Source organism: Garra rufa, chromosome 14, assembly GCF_049309525.1.
Source record: "Garra rufa chromosome 14, GarRuf1.0, whole genome shotgun sequence".
NCBI classification, from domain to species: Eukaryota; Metazoa; Chordata; class Actinopteri; order Cypriniformes; family Cyprinidae; genus Garra; species Garra rufa.
In genome coordinates, this window is record NC_133374.1 from 42,298,312 (window position 1) to 42,313,229 (window position 14,918).

The window sequence follows — 14,918 nt, forward strand, 5'->3', positions numbered from 1 at the left end:
TTTTGTCAAGGAAATGTGATTTTCATGCACAGTCTGTTCCTTTCCTAGGGTACATCGTGTCGTCTGAGGGTATGCGCATGGATCCTGAGAAGGTTAAGGCTGTGGTGGATTGGCCAAGTCCAGATTCCCGTAAGGCCCTACAGAGGTTTCTCGGGTTCGCCAATTTATACCGGCGTTTCATTCGCAACTTCAGCCAACTAGCCTCACCTCTGACCGCCTTGACCTCCCCCAGAACGACGTTCAGGTGGTCAGACGCAGCCGAGGCTGCGTTTGCCAAACTAAAAAGCCGCTTCGTTTCGGCTCCCATTCTGGTCACCCCTGATCCATCACGTCAGTTTGTGGTGGAGGTCGATGCGTCAGAGGTGGGGGTAGGTGCAGTACTATCCCAGCGTTCACCCACAGACGACAGAATGCATCCCTGTGCGTTTTTTCCCACCGTCTGTCGCCAGCCAAAACAAATTATGATATTAATTTGTAACCGAGAATTGTTGGCAGTCAAGCTAGCATTGGAAGAATGGCGCCACTGGTTAGAAGGGTCGGGGGTACCTTTTATCGTATGGACCGATCATAAGAACCTAGAATACATTAGAACTGCTAAAAGATTGAACTCTAGGCAGGCTCGGTGGGCACTTATTTTTGGACGCTTTGATTTCACTCTTTCGTACCGGTTCTCGAAGGCGGTCCATTTTATTCCCTTGCCCAAATTACCCTCAGCCAAGGAGACAGCGCTGACAATCGTTGACCACGTCTTTCGGTTACATGGCCTCCCGACAGACGTGGTTTCCGACAGAGGACCCCAATTTGTATCCAAATTTTGGCGAGAGTTTTGTAAACTGCTGGGGGCTACTGTTAGTCTGTCCTCTTGGTTTCATCCCCAGAGCAATGGTCAAACTGAGAGAGCCAACCAGGATCTGGAGAGAGCGTTGCGATGTCTGGTCTCCAAGAATACTTTCTATGGTGGAGTACGCCCACAATTCGTTACCAGTATCATCCACGGGCCTAACCCCATTTGAATGTAGTATAGGGTACCAGCCACCAATTTTTCCTAGTCTGGAATCCGAAGTCGCGGTCCCCTCCGCTCACGCATTCGTCCAGAGGTGCCATCGCTCTTGGACTAGAGCCTGTGAGACTCTACTCCAGGTGGTCACTCCTTTTTTTAATCCCTAAAAAACCTAAACAGTCTCAATTATCAATCCATTTTCTGAGCAATGTGACGTCATACAGCTCAGGCCCCACCCACGACTGCTGATTGGTATATTTCCTCCCTTAGCTAGTTGTATGCTGTCTGCCATTTTTGCCATGCTCATGAGAGTCTTCATTTCTTAGGGAAAATATCCCACCTAAGGTAAGGGACATTTTTGTGAAGACACCATTTTGTTTACCTGCTTTTAGTTGGCATATGGTAACAAAATTGCTTACAGCTTCTACTCTTCTATGAAAGTTTTATACAAGATTTTCCCTTAGAACGTTCCCTCATTCAAGAGTGATTAATGCAGTTGAGGTTAGGGGTCTGTGCAGGCCAGTGAAGTTTTTCCACACCAAACTCAAAAACCATATCTTTGGACTTTGCTTTGAGCACTGGGACAAAGTCATGCTGGAATAGAAAAGAACCTTTCCAAACTTTTCCCACAAAGTTGGAAGCATAGTGTTGTCAAAAATGTCTTTATATGTGGAATTGTAAAGATTTACAAAAAAAAAAAAAAAACAGCTCCATACCATTATCCCTCCTCTATCAAACTTTACAGTTGGCACAATGGAGTCAGACATGTAATGTTCTCTTAGCATTTGCCAAACCTAGACTCACCCATCAGTCTGTCAAATAGAGAAGTGTGATTCATCACTCTCAAGAACAGGTTTCCACTGCTCCAGAGTCCAGCGCTGGCTGCTTTACCTCACATCATTTGATGCTGGTGATGTAAGGCTTGCATGCAGCTACTTAGTCATAAAAAACATTCCATGAAATACATTATGGCACTCCAAAGAAAAGCAGAAGGTTATCAGTCTCAAAGACAAAAGCTTTATTTTAGTCCAAGTGAATGTTGGTGAATTAAGCAAGGTCATGAGCAACAGGGCTGTTCCCAACGGTTTCCTTCAAAATTTAATTAGCAAAAATTTGACGTTCTTTTAGCCTTTGGGTTAGATTAATTCTACTCTATGAATGTTTCTTTTGTCAACCAGGAGATTAATGTGCATTAGCCCCTTGCTGAATACCCACTGTTTACCTCTGAGCTCTAGAATACCTTAATCATTTTCTTTTGAAAGGAAAAGAAAAGCCAGTGAGTGGGTTTCTAAAAAAGGCACATCATGGCAGTGCACCACTAATGATAAATGATGAGGACTATCCTCAAGCTCCAGATAAAGGCAAAGATATTTGTGTATTTGTGTAGAGCTAAAACAGATTATTTCAAAAGCAAGAGCTACTGCCATTTTATCTCAACATAATAAATAGTAAAAGACCAGGGGTCTCCAAGGCACAGCCAATGGCCCAAGTTTGCATGTGTCACTCACAAAATGATAGCATGCACAGGTACAAGGACAAACATTAGGTGTAAAAAGTGAATTTAAAATTTGTTTCTAAATCATAAGATGACATTTTCCACCTAAAATGAATATGACACCCCTGGTGTACCTTTTTAGACAATAATACAAAACAGCTTCAATTCGATTAATCCAAGCTCATTCAAAAACATAATCTTGCCTTCAACAGATTCTGAACAAGATAACCTTCATTCAGGTGGAGGATTAGAATAATGTTCTGATAGAAGGTTTTGTTCTGTTCTTGTACAGACTGAACCTAGCTGATCTACTGATTGCCAAGCTCCAGAATAGTAACATTGCTGGTCAATAGCTGGTTATATCACCAGCGGTCATTGTGTAACAATGATTATCAAACCAGGCCCCTGCCCTCTTTTGAAACATGAAAATGTCAGTCTTTAACAACATCACACATTGACATTTGCGTCATTATGTCAAGTCACATGATCTCAAGAACCAATGAGGTTTGATGTCATTGACACATCGCCATATTTGAGTTGGGCTTTATGCAAAGTAAATTATTTGATTTGAAAGTGAATAAAATAGCATAAATTAAAGTTAGGGTGCTAATTTTATCAGGTAAAGGGATAAACTTTTTTTTTCATTCCTTTCCTAATAATTTCATTCCAATTGGGGGCAGTCATGGCCTAATGGTTAAAGAGTTGGACTTGTTACCCAAAGGTGGGGGGAGTGAATGTACAGCACTCTCTCCACCCTCAATACCACGACTGAGGCGAGTCCCTTAAGCAAGGCACCGAACCCCCAACTGCTCCCCGGGTGCCGCAGCAATGGCTGCCCACTGCTGTCTGTGTGTGTGTGTGTGTGTGTGTGTATGTGTGTACCTGGTATTCATCACGTTGTGGGGACCAAATGTCCCCACAAGGATAGGAATACCAGTAGATTTTGACCTTGTGGGGACATTTCTTAGGTCCCCATGAGGAAACAGGCTTATAAATCATGCACAATGAGTTTTTTTTTTTTGAGGAAGTAAAGTGTGCACAATCTCCTGTGAGGGCTAGGTTAGGTGTAGGGTAGGTGTAGGGCGATAGAAAGTACGGTTTGTACAGTATAAAAACCATTACGCCTATGGAATGTCCCCATAAAACATGTAAACCCAACGTGTGTGTGTGTGTGTGTGTGTGTGTGTGTGTGTGTGTGTTCACTACTGTGTGTGCACTTGGATGCGTTAAATGCAGAGCACAAATTCCTAGTATGGGTCACCATACTTGGCCTCACATCGCCTCCTTTTCCTTTAAAAATTGATGAATCTGAACATGAACGTTAAGTGCCAAAATGGCATTTATTGTTTGAAATTTGTCATAAAATGGACATCATTTGCAATCTGAGACTTCTTATTAGAAGTACAAAGCACAAAGCTTTCTGCAATTATTCGATGGGAGGCATGCTAATAATGTTTACTGTGGGGAAAAAAACAAAGACCTGGCAACCCTGGCTTGATCTATGGGTGTTCCCTGTCGATACTACACTCGTACTGCGTCGTAAGACGCTTATGGGAAAAAGTTCCTTTTTCTCCTGAGACTGAAGTATTTCAATAACGCAGTGTAACTGCACGACCATTGGTTTGTGCAGTGAGATGAAAACAAACCAATGGCTCGGCAGCGGAGCTGCACGAGCCTGTGGCAATGATTCGCGCCCGAACGCGCCAAAAGGGGCGGAGAATTCGGCTATATAAGCGTGCATTTCGCCACAGGATCTCAGATCCTTCTCCTTCAGCGACGACTTCACATCTTTGCTGACATTGACTGACCTTCGCTCGAGAAAGAAGCCTCTCGCCGTTGAAGAGCCTCGCAGCGGATCCGCCTGCTCGTCCTTTGATGCTTGAAGCAGCTGACAGCGATTTCCTGCCGCGATCCGGCGATAGAAGAAGCTTATTCCAAAAGAGCAAATTTTATTGGCGTTGTTGCAAATGCCACGGCGTTTCTGTCACGCTGTTGATAGTCACGCTGAGTGCGTCTCGTGTTTGGGCTCCGCCCATGCCGAGGCTGCGCTCGCTGAGACAGATTGTTCCCATTGCGGGGACATGAGTCTCGCCTCTTTGCGCTCGCGGCTGGCTTTCTTTTCAGAGAGCGACCCCGCCCCTCGCGCCCTCCCACTTTCTTCTTCACAAGAGCCTGTGAAGAAAAAGCAGCGGGGCAGAGCGACTCAGCGCACAGTGACTGGTGAGCTCACGCCGGCTGATCCCCCGCGTGCCTCACCTTCACCACAGGAAGAGGAATCTCCTGTCCTCTTTATTCACCCTGACCAAAATCCCTCGGCTGCTGCGAGCGATCTGGTTTCGTTTGGAGTGAGTGAGGAGGAAGCCATGGATGACAGTATGTCTCTGGCTGCATCTGATGGAGAAGAGATGTCGGGCTCGCCGCTTGACCCCGCCCCCTTTCCATCTGGTCAATCCAGCACCGCCAGCGCTGGTATGGACGCCGAGCTGTTCCGCGTCTTATCAAAAGCTGTTGAAGAGCTGGAACTGGATTGGTCTCCTCCTGAGGAGCCTGTACGGAGTCGATTGGACGAGTGGTTTTTGCCGGGTCGCCGCCAAGCCCCTCGTCAACGAGCTTCACCGTTCTTTCCTGAAGTGCACGGTGAAATCTCCAAATCCTGGCGTGCTCCGTACTCCGCCCGCCTTCGTACCTCTTCTTCCTCCGCCCTCACGACGGTCGACGGCGCTGAAGAAAGAGGATACGACAAGTTGCCCCCCCTGGATGAATCTGTGGCCGCGCATCTGTGCCCGCCCACTGCCATCGGCTGGCAACTCACCCGTCCAAGCCATGCAGGACCACTTCAGCCCTTGCTGGACGGGCTTATTCTTCGGCTGGACAGGCAGCATCAGCATTGCATTCTATGGCGGTCCTCCAAGTTTACCAGGCAAAACTCCTCCGCGGTATGGATGAGGCTGGTATGGATGACGCTGCGTTCCGTGAGTTACGCAGCGCGACCGACCTGGCGTTGCGTGCAACTAAGATGACGGCACAGGCGATTGGTAGATCGATGGCCAGCTTGGTGGTGCTGGAGCGCCACTTATGGCTTAACTTGACGGAAATCAAGGACGCTGACAAAGTCGCCTTCCTTGACTCCCCCATCTCTCCTACCGGTCTGTTCGGTCCAGCAGTAGAGGGGTTCGCGGAGCGCTTCACCGCTGCTCAGAAGTCGTCCCAGGCCATGCGACACTTCCTGCCGAAGCGCACAAGCTCTGCAACGGCTCCTAGTCGTCCTAAACCGGCTCCGACTCAGCAGCCTGCAAAGACCGCCCGGCCTGCTACTCAGCCAGCCCCCCAGGCGGAGCCACGTCAGCGCTCCCGCTCAGCCAGACGCTACCCGTTTCCTAGACGTCAGGGACCCCGACCCAAGATTGTGTTGGACCAGGCGCCTCCAGCGTCTTCCTGATTTAAAGGACAGGAAGAGGAAAGGGTCAAGTCTCACCAAAGCCGGACCAGCCCTCAAAACGGCTCTCGTCAGCCTCCAAACACCCCGTTCTGTTCTGGGTACAGAGTGCTGTGTGACTGTAAAAAATACAGCTGTAACTCACGGGCCCCTTCTGTCAGCGCCCTTACAGCTCACCGCTGTGATAGCGGGAAAAATAAAAAACAAACATTTTCATAAAGAGAGCAAATTTCCTCTTCCAGAGCAGCACCCATCCGCTCAAATCAATGCAACCCCTCAACACACGGGCCGAGGCTTGGAAAGCCATCCCCGGGGTGTCAAAATGGGTTATGGGCATAATAGAACGAGGTTATACACTTCAGTTCGCTCGAAGACCACCCCGCTTTCACGGAGTGGTCTCCACCTCAGTTCACAGCAAAAGCATAGAGGTTTTGCGTACAGAGGTGAGGAAATTGCTGGCAAAAGGTGCCGTGGAAACGGTTCCCCCAGCACAGAGCGAATCAGGCTTTTACAGCCGCTACTTCCTCGTTCCAAAAAAGGATGGCGGTCTGAGACCCATCCTCGACCTCAGACGTTTGAATTGCGCCCTCATGAGACGGCCATTCAAATGAAGGCAATGGTTGCGCCGCAGCGAGCTCAGGCCATCTGAAAGCTCGCGGCCTCCTTCAAAATCGGAGCCCTTCGCCCTCTCAAAGCTTTTCAGAAGATGCTGGGTCTTATGGCTTCAGCATCTCCGGTACTCCAGCTGGGCCTACTTCAAATGCGCCCTCTGCAGTACTGGTTAAAACCGAGAGTTCCTCCTCAGGCCTGGCGTCTAGGATGCCTGCGCATCAGGGTAGATCAGACCTGTGTCACAGCTCTGACTCCTTGGAAGAGTCTTCCTTGGATGGAACAGGGCGTTTCCCTGGACATGGCGTGCAGAAGGAAAATGGTCTCGACAGACGCGTCCAACTCAGGTTGGGGAGCTCTGTGCGATGGCCAGCCGGCATTCGGCCAGTGGTCGAAAGCCGAAAAACGCCTTCACATCAACTGCCTAGAAATGCTAGCAGTGTGTTTAGGCCTCCATACACTTCTGCCAGTCTTAAAGGGACACCACGTCTTAGTCCGCTCGGACAACATGACGGTGGTGTCGTACATAAATCACCAGGGAGGTCTTTCGTCAAGACGCCTCTTCACATTAGTGGAACGTCTTTTACGATGGGCTCAGCGCAACTTTCGCTCGCTCAGAGCAACTCATGTGCCTGGCAGGCTGAATCAGGGAGCAGACATGCTGTCTCGGAGCAACGTCTCCTCAGACGAATGGATGCTTCATCCCCAGACGATTCAGGAAATATGGGCGGTCTTTGGCAAGGCTCAGGTAGACCTTTTCGCCTCAAAAGACAATTGTCACTGCCCAATTTATTTTTCAAAGGAACAGGATGCATTGGCCCACGACTGGCCCAATCTCCTGTTATATGCTTTTCCCCCGATCGCCCTGATACCACACATAATCAGGCGGGTCAGGAAACAGAAACTCAAAATCCTGCTAGTGGCCCCCTTCTGGCAGAACCAACATTGGTTCCCAGATCTCCACCGGCTGCTGTCATCAGCACCGTGGCCTGTTCCGTTGAGACGAGATCTCTTAACACAGGCGAACAAAACGCTTTGGCATCCCCAACCAGAACTGTGGGCGCTGCACGTCTGGTCTCTCGACGGGAGCCTTTAGATCTCCCCGAGACCGTTTTAAATACTATTTCTGAGGCCAGAGCACCCTCTACCAGGCGACTCTATGGACTCAAGTGGTCTGTCTTTTCCGCCTGGTGTTCCACCCGCGGTGCAGACCCGAGTTTGTGTGACATATCAATGATTTTGTCATTTCTTCAGGAGCTGTTGGACAAGGGACGTTCTCCCTCCACGCTCAGGGTTTATGTGGCGGCCATAGCGGCATTTCATGACCCTATGGACGGTCAGTCTGTGGGAAAGAACGATCTGATCGTTCGCTTTCTGAAGGAGTCGAGACGGCTCAACCCTCCTCGCCCCGTCACAGTTCCTACTTGGGACCTACCCACAGTACTGAGAGCTCTGAAGAGCCCTCCATTTGAGCCGCTGCAGTCTGTTGACCTTCGACCTCTAACGCTAAAAACTGCCCTGCTGCTGGCACTGGCATCAGTCAAGCGTATGGGCGACCTACAGGCTCTATCCATAAATCCTGTATGCCTGGAATTCGGGCCAAATGACTCTAAAGTCATCCTGAAGCCGAGATGCGGCTATGTACCTAAGAGTCTCTCAACACCGTTTAGAGACCAGGTTATCTCTCTCTTGGCACTTCCCCCCTCGGAGCAAGACCAAGGCTTTAATCCCCTCTGCCCCGTGAGAGCATTGAGGTGTTATTTGGAGCGTTCGGCTTCTTTTAGGAAGTCAGAACAGCTATTTGTATGTTTTGGAGGCCGCACCAAGGGGTTCTCGGTCACAAAACATAGACTATCCAAGTGGATAGTGGAAGCTATCATGCTGGCTTACTCTTCTTTGGGTCTGCCATGTCCCATGGGGGTAAGAGCCCATTCGACTAGAGGCGTCGCCTCGTCATGGGCCCGGTCCAGCGGAGTATCCATTGCAGAAATATGTGCGGCGGCAGGCTGGGCCTCACCGTCCACATTTGCTAGGTTTTATAATCCAGATGTCCCTGTCTTGCAGACTAGGGTCCTTTCTGCATGAGGAATTCTGTTACCAGTATTGCTATGTATGCACTTGGCCTCTGGGAGTTTCCAAGTGTATCGGTTTCCTTGGAACGGAATGTTCATTAGGTTATCCTGATTGAGCAAATTGGCTCCTACTAGCCCATTCTGTGCTAGGGCCATACAGTCGTTCCTCTACCTTAGCAACGCCGGGATTGTACTGGTTCCCCATAAGCGTCTTACGACGCAGTACGAGTGTAGTATCGACAGGGAACGTACTCGGTTACTTTCGTAACCTCGGTTCCCTGAGATATGGGAACGGGTACTGCGTTGCTTGCCATTGCTAAGTAGCTGCACGACTCAGTCGTCGCTTCAGTCGAAGAACCTGAGATCCTGTGGCGAAATGCACGCTTATATAGCCGAATTCTCCGCCCCTTTTGGCGCGTTCGGGCGCGAATCATTGCCACAGGCTCGTGCAGCTCCGCTGCCGAGCCATTGGTTTTTATTTCATCTCACTGCACAAACCAATGGTCGTGCAGTTACACTGCATTATTGAAATACTTCAGTCTCAGGAGAAAAAGGAGCTTTTTTCCCATAAGTGTCTTACGACGCAGTACTCGTTCCCATATCTCAGGGAACCGAGGTTACGAAAGTAACCGAGTACGTTTTGTAGGGACCTGCGTATTTTTAAGTAAAATTATGTTAATTCAATGGCCCTAAATTCTACACAAGACATTGTTTTCACCAACGAGTTGCGGTGTGGCACATTTATATTGGCAGGATATCAGCCCTGATTATCGGCTGTTCTTAAACAATTGGCCATTGGATGATAGTGTAGACAATTGCTTTTATTGGCCAATACTGATTATTGGCTGACACAGTGATGCATCCCTACTTAAAAGTCAAAAATATTACTTAAAATAACTGAATCAGTTTTAAAATGGTAAGAGAGCATTTCTGAAAGCTCAGATAAAATAGCAATAACTCATTTTGTTACCAATATTTTCACTTTCTATAGTTTGAGAACTATAGAATAAATACCATAAATACCATAAATAAAAGCTGACATGTGTCATGATTTGGCTGTAGCACCAATTCTTCACTTCACCTGCTAAATCATAATGGGATTGGGACAGATGTACAGGAACAGGAAATGAGATTACCTCACCCAGTTCTTCCACTGTTACATGACTGTGCTAAATGCTTATTACTGCTGAACGTTTGATGTGAGTATTTCTCAGCACCCAGTTACAGAAAGAGATAGTAGCACATGCAGAGCAAACAATAATGCTGTCCAGCAAATCTCTTTAATCTCTAAGCGCCTTAACAAGGCCAGCATGATCTGATGGTGAGCTGTGGATATTCTGACAATGGCCTGAATGCTTTATGGAAGCTAGGGCAAGTCAGTGTTTTCAAGCGAGTGAAACAGTTCAACCTTCTGAAAGAGAAAATTTACTGAGATGGAGAAGATGATGAGATCCTGGTGAAAAGAAAGGCAATAAACAGAATAGGCAAAAGAAGTTAGAAGGGGAAATGGAAGCGATCCAAAAAACAATAGAGAGAGACCATAAAAAGGGTGGAAAGGGTTGATAATAATGGGTGATAAGAACAGGGGAACTAAAGAAGAGAGCTGGCCAAGATGAGATAGCAGGATGCCTTCTGTCTGTTAGCTTTCAGATGGATGTGAGAGGAAACTCTCAATGTTGGGGCTCACGGCTGCTAGCGTTTATTGATCTGCAGAGAGCTGTGAGCTGCCAAATCCATCCGACATGTTTGACAACTCTGACACATCGCCCTCGTGTCGAATGCTGTGTTCAAGGCAGGAGTGATTCTAGGATTTCAGTTTTGGAGGGCTCAGCCCCTTAACTTAGTTGGTGGCTCAGAGGAGTATTTCTTGCTTTACGTGTGAGGGATCAAGTTTTAATTTTGCTTGAATGAAAACTTTCAAAATAAGTTGTAAAAATATTTTTTTTAAAGTCAGTAGCTGGCATCAAGAGACAAGTCTTTATGAGTGAGTCATTGAATCATTTAAATAAGCCTTTCATTCAAACTAATTTATTCTGGAATGGAACAAGTCTTTATGAGTAAGTTAGTGAATCATTCTTTCAATAGATTCATTCACTGAAGTGATGCAAATTGAATTGGAACTATTTTCAGTTACATTTGACTTTTACAGTGTAATTGTACATTTAGGTACTGAGTAATATTAATTACCTACTTGTAATTACTATATGGTTAGGATTAGGATGAGGGTTTGGATCCCACTAATAAGTTTGTGTATTGAACTGCTGTATAAAAGCAATACCACATTCGTAATTGTGCTGCTGTTCTGAATATCAACATGGATATATGATTAACAGCTTAAACATCAATGAAGGTGCGGCCACATTGATAAAATTTCAGCAAAATTTGGTGGGCAGAAAAGGTCCATTGTCTACAGATAATAGATGAGATGTACATTGGTGTGAAAAAGTGTTGGCCCCCTTCCTGATTATTTGTCACACTTTAATGTTTCAGATCATCAGACAAATTTAAATATTAATCAAAGATAACACAAGTAAACAAAACATGCAGTTTTTAATTAAAGGATTTTTTTTTTATAAAAGGAAAACAAAATCCAAACCCACATGGCCCTGTGTGAAAAAGTGCCCCCCAACCCCCCCACCCTTCCCCACCCCACCCCCTGCCACACCTGTTCACAATCAAGAAATCACTTAAATAGGACCTGCCTGACAAAGTGAAGTAGACCAAAAGATTCTCAAAAGCTACACATCATGTTGAGATCCAAAGAAATTCAGAAACAAATGAAAAAGAAAGTAATTGAGATCTATCAGTCTGGAAAAGGTTATAAAGCCATTTCTAAAGCTTTGGGACTCCAGCGAACCACAGTGAGAGCCATTATCCACAAAAGGCGTAAATATGGAACAGTGGTGAACCTTTCCAGGAGTGGCTGGCCAACCAAAATTACCCCAAGAGCGCAGCGACGACTCATCCAAGAGGTCACAAAAGACCCCACAACAATATCTAAAGAACGGCAGGCCTCTCTTGCCTCAGTTAAGGTCAGTGTTCATGACTCCACCATAAGAAAGAGACTGGGCAAAAATGGTCTGCATGGCAGAGTTCCAAGACAAAAACCGCTGCTGAGCAAAAAGAACATAAAGGCTCGTCTTAGTTTTGCCAGAACATATCTTGATGATCTCCAAGACTTTTGGTAAAATACTGGACTGATGAGACAAATGTTTAACTTTTTGGAAGGTGTGTGTTCCATTACATCTGGCGTAAAAGTAACACAGCATTTCAGAAAAAGAACATCATACCAACAGTAAAATATGGTGGTGGTAGTGTGATGGTCTGGGGCTGTTTTGCTGCTTCTGGACCTGAAAGAGTTGCTGTCATAAATGGAACCATGAATTCTGCTGTCTACCAAAAAATCCTGAAGGACAATGTCTGGCCATCTGTTCATGACCTCAAGCTGAAGCGAACTTGGGTTCTGCAGCAGGACAATGATCCAGAACACACCAGAAAATCCACTTCTGAATAACTGAAGAAAAACAAAATGAAGACTTTGAAGTGGCCTAGTCAATGTCCTGACCTGAATCCTATTGAGATGCTGTGGCATGACCTTAAAAAGGCGGTTCATGCTCGAAAACCCTCCAATGTGGCTGAATTACAACAATTCTGCCAAGATGAGTTGGCCAAAATTCCTGCACAGCGCTGTAACAGACTCATTGCAAATTATCGCAAACGCTTGATTGCAGTTGTTGCTGCTAAAGGTGGCCCAACCAGTTATTAAGTTTAGGGGGCAAACACTTTTTCACACAGGGCCATGTGGGTTTGGATTTTGTTTTCCTTTCATAATAAAAAAAAAACTTCATTCAAAAACTGCATGTTTTGTTTACTTGTGTTATCTTTGATTAATATTTAAATTTGTTTGATGATCTGAAACATTAAAGTGTGACAAACATGCAAAAAAATAAAAAATCAGGAAGGGGGCCAACACTTTTTCACACCACTGTATGTATGAAGCACATGATGAAGCTGTTGGTCAATGCAACACATTTGCATAACCAACTTGATACTGTTGCAAAATCTGTTGGAAAATCTTTCACCTTCACCCGAAAAATGTGATGGTTTTACTAGTAGAAAGTTTGCAGAGTAATTTTGGACAATTGAAGCACATGCTGCTCAATATTACTATAACACAGCATGCCACTGACTAGAAGGGTGAATAATGCTTAAAGTAACTAATGTTTTTTATGACTGTAAGGGAAGAATTTGGAATGAAAGCTTCCTGCTTCCTGCTGCCACTGCAAATGTGAAGAGAGATTAGGTCACAGATTTTTAATTGCAGACTTTAGTCGTAGCTTTAATGTTATGGCCTTTGCTGATTGCAATGACCTGGACAAAATGAGTATAGATAAATCACGTTACTGATTTATGGACAGTTGCCTTTACAAGGTCATGTAAAATGAAAGGTAAAACAGCCAAGGTTGGAGGCAGGATGCAATGAGAAATGATTGTATACCATGACGTCAAAGATGCTAAGATGTCCATAGAGTCAGCAAGGTCAAGTGGCTTCATTTCCTCAAGCCCTTGACGAGAAGAGCTTATGTTATCCGGTCAGTGTTGGCTGATGAACAGGCCTTGGAGGAACCTTCAAGAACACATTTGTTCATGCCACAGATCTTGTGACAGTCTTGGCACTATCTTTCTACCACATTGATCCACTAAATCGTAATGAGCGATATCTATTTGGGGAAGACTTGGCCAGTGTTGTTCCTGTGCAATATTTAGGGAACTATCTGTATTATTTTTTAGGTTTGGACTATTTGTGATGATGATGATTTTGATGATTCTGTTTCAGTATTACTTTTAAATTGTGATCTGCCAAGGGACAAGGGATGTAAATTAGCCTTTGGCTAACTCCCACATACTTACATTTTCTAATGTTCATTAGTATGTACTGTCCCTTCTTAAATAAAAAATAAATAAATAAATAAATATATATATATATATATATATATATATATATATATATATATATATATATATATATATATATATATTAGGGCCGGGACTTTAACGCGTTAATTTAGATTAATTAATTACACAAAAATAACTCGTTAAAATTTTTTAACGCATTTTAATCGCACTTAGTTTTGCACCGCGGAACGTTTCTCACTGGATGAGATTCGGCAGACCGATTATACTGGAGCACCAACTAGCGTTCAGACAAGCTGCGTCCGTCCTAAATAGTATTGTATGTCCCAAATCGTAGTATGTTTAAAAAAAGTATTCCAAAGATTCCCGGATGGTCTACTACTTAACGATCAATGCACACTCTAACGGCTAATATTGCCCACAACACACTGCGCCGTGAACGAGGATTCGATTAGAACTACAAACACGCATAAAAAGTGTTAAAAAACTACAAACATGGAGGATATGCGCGACCAACGGACAGGTAGAGAAAGGGGTTTGAGTGATAAATAATCAGTGTGTAACCTGATAAAAATATTTTTTAAATGTTATCCGCGTTATATTCCATGTGCAGCAACATTTATAATGATAGGTTTGGTCATTAACGTTTAAATGCATAATTAAGCAAACACAAGAGCAAAGTTCTCGGCATGAAAGACTCGTTAAAGAACGTGCCTCTTCATTTCTCTCTAATACGGTAGGAAATTAAATTAAACGAAATGTAGATAATGTTAACTGTGATGATTGACAGGGCAGTTTAAACAGTGACAGGATTCAGGTAACTAAGCAAAAGAGCGTCCGTTAAAGAAGCAGTTATGACGAAGTATATGTCCCAAAGCTTGTCTACTATTCTGCTACATTCTCAAAAGTATGTACTTTTCTTCACAAAAAGAGTACATACTTATAGGGCATAGTATAAGTAGGCGAATTGGGACGCAGCAAAACAAACCACAGTGAACATGGACAAAAAAGCTGATGGGACCGCTTTGGTTGGCCCTGTGGATGGGAAATTTTGTTATAAAAAACGAATGGATGGAAGCGTCGAAAAGAGCACGGTTGTGTGCAAGCTATGCAACAAGGAATTTGCATATCACTGTAGCACATCGAGCCTATTGCTACACTTAATGGCAATATTGCACTGGTCTGTTGGACTTGGTTGAACAAAGATAAACAATATTTTGTTGCTTAAGCTTATGTATTCAGTCATTATTCAATGGTATAATAAAAATCCATATAAAAAAACTTACTTCTCACTGTTCTCAGGTCAAATATTTATATGCGATTAAAATGCGATTAATTTTGATTAATTAATTACAAAGCCTCTAATTAATTAGATTAAATTTTTTAATCGAG